Raw genomic sequence first — 3,827 nt, forward strand, 5'->3', positions numbered from 1 at the left:
CGCTTTAAATGGTTTTATAATCTCATTATTGATTTTAAGTTTAATTTTTTTACATTTTTGTTAAACTAGATTATAATTGGATGTTTTTCTCGGGAAACGTGAAGCGAATCCCAACAATTGACAAGAAAACTCCACTTATAGTCACCAATGACTTTGTAAGCCTTGTTGCTCGCTTTAAATGGTTTTATAATCTCATTATTGATTTTAAGTTGAATTTTTTTGAATTTTTCATTAAAACAGATTATAATTGGATGTTTTTCTCGAGAAACGTGAAGCGAAAGCCATCCATTCAAGAGAAAAGTCATTTATAGTCACCAATGCCATTGAAAGCCTTATTAGTCGCTTTAAATGGCTTTATAACCTCATTATTGATTTTAAGTTGAATTTTTTGCGTTTTTCATTAAAACAGACAATAATTGGATGTTTCCCTCCGAAAACGTGAAGCGAATTCCTTCCATTGACAACAAAAGTCTATTTATAGTCACCAATGCCTTTGTAAGTGTTATTACTCGCTTTAAATGGTTTTATAATCTCATTATTGATTTTAAGTTTAATTTTTTTACATTTTTGTGAAAACAGATTATAATTGGATGTTTTCCTCGAAAAACGTGAAGCGAATCCCAACAATTGACAAGAAAAGTCCACTTATAGTCACCAATGCCTTTGTAAGCCTTATTGCTCGCTTTAAATGGTTTTATAATCTCATTATTGATTTTAAGTTGAATTTTTTTGAATTTTTCGTTAAAACAGATTATAATTGGATGTTTCCCTTGGGAAACGTGAAGCAAAAGCCATCCATTGACAAGAAAAGTCCATTTATAGTCACCAATGCCATTGAAAGCCTTATTACTCGCTTTAAATGGCTTTATAATCTCATTATTGATTTTAAGTTGAATTTTTTGCATTTTTCATTAAAACAGACAATAATTGGATGTTTCCCTTGGGAAACGTGAAGCGAATCCCTTCCATTGACAAGAAAAGTCCATTTATAGTCACCAATGCCTTTGGAAGCCTTATTACTCGCTTTAAATGGTTTTATAATCTCATTATTGATTTTAAGTTGAATTTTTTGCATTTTTCATTAAAACAGACAATAATTGGATGTTTTCCTCGAAAAACGTGAAGCGAATCCCAACAATTGACAAGAAAAGTCCACTTATAGTCACCGATGCCTTTGTAAGCCTTATTACTCGCTTTAAATGGTTTTATAATCTCATTATTGATTTTAAGTTGAATTTGTTTGAATTTTTCATTAAAACAGAATATAATTAGTTGTTTCCCTCGGGAAACGTGAAGCGAAAGCCATCCATTCAAGAGAAAAGTACATTTATAGTCACCAATGCCATTGAAAGCCTTATTACTCGCTTCAAATGGCTTTATAATCTCATTATTGATTTTAAGTTGAATTCTTTGCATTTTTCATTAAAACAAACAATAATTGGATGTTTCCCTCGGGAAACGTGAAGCGAATCCCTTTCATTGACAAGAAAAGTCCATTTATACTCACCAATGCCTTTGAAAGCCTTATTACTCGCTTTAAATGGTTTTATAATCTCATTATTGATTTTAAGTTCAATTTGTTTGAATTTTTCATTAAAACAGAATATAATTGGATGTTTCCCTTGGGAAACGTGAAGCGAAAGCCATCAATTCAAGAGAAAAGTCCATTTATAGTCACCAATGCCATTGAAAGCCTTATTACTCGCTTTAAATGGCTTTATAATCTCATTATTGATTTTAAGTCCAACTTTTTGCATTTTTCAGTAATACAGAAAATAATTTAATGTTTCCCTCCGGAAACGTGAAGCGAATTCCTTCCATTGACAACAAAAGTCTATTTATTGTCACCAATGCCTTTGTAAGTGTTATTACTCGCTTTAAATGGTTTTATAATCTCATTATTGATTTTAAGTTGAATTTTTTTGAATTTTTCATTAAAACAGATTATAATTGGATATTTTCCTCGGGAAACGTGAAGCGAAAGCCATCCATTCAAGAGAAAAGTCCATTTATAGTCACCAATGCCATTGAAAGCCTTATTAGTCGCTTTAAATGGCTTTATAACCTCATTATTGATTTTAAGTTGAATTTTTTGCGTTTTTCATTAAAACAGACAATAATTGGATGTTTCCCTCCGAAAACGTGAAGCGAATTCCTTCCATTGACAACAAAAGTCTATTTATAGTCACCAATGCCCTTGTAAGTGTTATTACTCGCTTTAAATGGTTTTATAATCTCATTATTGATTTTAAGTTTAATTTTTTTACATTTTTGTGAAAACAGATTATAATTGGATGTTTTTCTCGAAAAACGTGAAGCGAATCCCAACAATTGACAAGAAAAGTCCACTTATAGTCACCAATGCCTTTGTAAGCCTTATTGCTCGCTTTAAATGGTTTTATAATCTCATTATTGATTTTAAGTTGAATTTTTTTGAATTTTTCGTTCAAACAGATTATAATTGGATGTTTCCCTTGGGAAACGTGAAGCAAAAGCCATCCATTGACAAGAAAAGTCCATTTATAGTCACCAATGCCATTGAAAGCCTTATTACTCGCTTTAAATTGCTTTATAATCTCATTATTGATTTTAGGTTGAATTTTTTTGAATTTTTCATTAAAACAGAATATAATTGGATGTTTCCCTTGGGAAACGTGAAGTGAAAGCCATCAATTCAAGAGAAAAGTCCATTTATAGTCACCAATGCCATTGAAAGCCTTATTACTCGCTTTAAATGGCTTTATAATCTCATTATTGATTTTAAGTTGAATTCTTTGCATTTTTCATTAAAACAGACAATAATTGGATGTTTCCCTCGGGAAACGTGAAGCAAATCCCTTTCATTGACAAGAAAAGTCCATTTAAACTCACCAATGCCTTTGAAAGCCTTATTACTCGCTTTAAATGGTTTTATAATCTCATTATTGATTTTAAGTTCAATTTGTTTGAATTTTTCATTAAAACAGAATATAATTGGATGTTTCCCTTGGGAAACGGGAAGCGAACGCCATCAATTCAAGAGAAAAGTCCATTTATAGTCACCAATGCCATTGAAAGCCTTATTACTCGCTTTAAATGGCTTTACAATCTCATTATTGATTTTCAGTCGAACTTTTTGCATTTTTCATTAATACAGAAAATAATTGGATGTTTCCCTCCGGAAACGTGAAGCGAATTCCTTCCATTGACAACAAAAGTCTATTTATAGTCACCAATGCCTTTGTAAGTGTTATTACTCGCTTTAAATGGTTTTATAATCTCATTATTGATTTTAAGTTGAATTTTTTTGAATTTTTCATTAAAACAGATTATAATTGGATGTTTTCCTCGGGAAACGTGAAGCGAAAGCCATCCATTCAAGAGAAAAGTCCATTTATAGTCACCAATGCCATTGAAAGCCTTATTAGTCGCTTTAAATGGCTTTATAATCTCATTATTGATTTTAAGTCGAACTTTTTGCATTTTTCATTAATACAGAAAACAATTGGATGTTTCCCTCCGGAAACGTAAAGCGAATTCCTTCCATTGACAACAAAAGTCTATTTATAGTCACCAATGCCTTTGAAAGCCTTATTACTCGCTTTAAATGGTTTTATACTCTCATTATTGATTTTAAGTTGAATTTTTTTGAATTTTTCATTAAAACAGATTATAATTGGATGTTTTCCTCGGGAAACGTGAAGCGAAAGCCATCCATTCAAGAGAAAAGTCCATTTATAGTCACCAATGCCATTGAAAGCCTTATTAGTCGCTTTAAATGGCTTTATAATCTCATTATTGATTTTAAGTAGAACTTTTTGCATTTTTCATTAATACAGAAAACAATT

This window comes from Theobroma cacao, chromosome 10, assembly GCF_053813885.1.
Source record: "Theobroma cacao isolate CCN51 chromosome 10, ASM5381388v1, whole genome shotgun sequence".
In the NCBI taxonomy this organism is placed as follows: domain Eukaryota; kingdom Viridiplantae; phylum Streptophyta; class Magnoliopsida; order Malvales; family Malvaceae; genus Theobroma; species Theobroma cacao.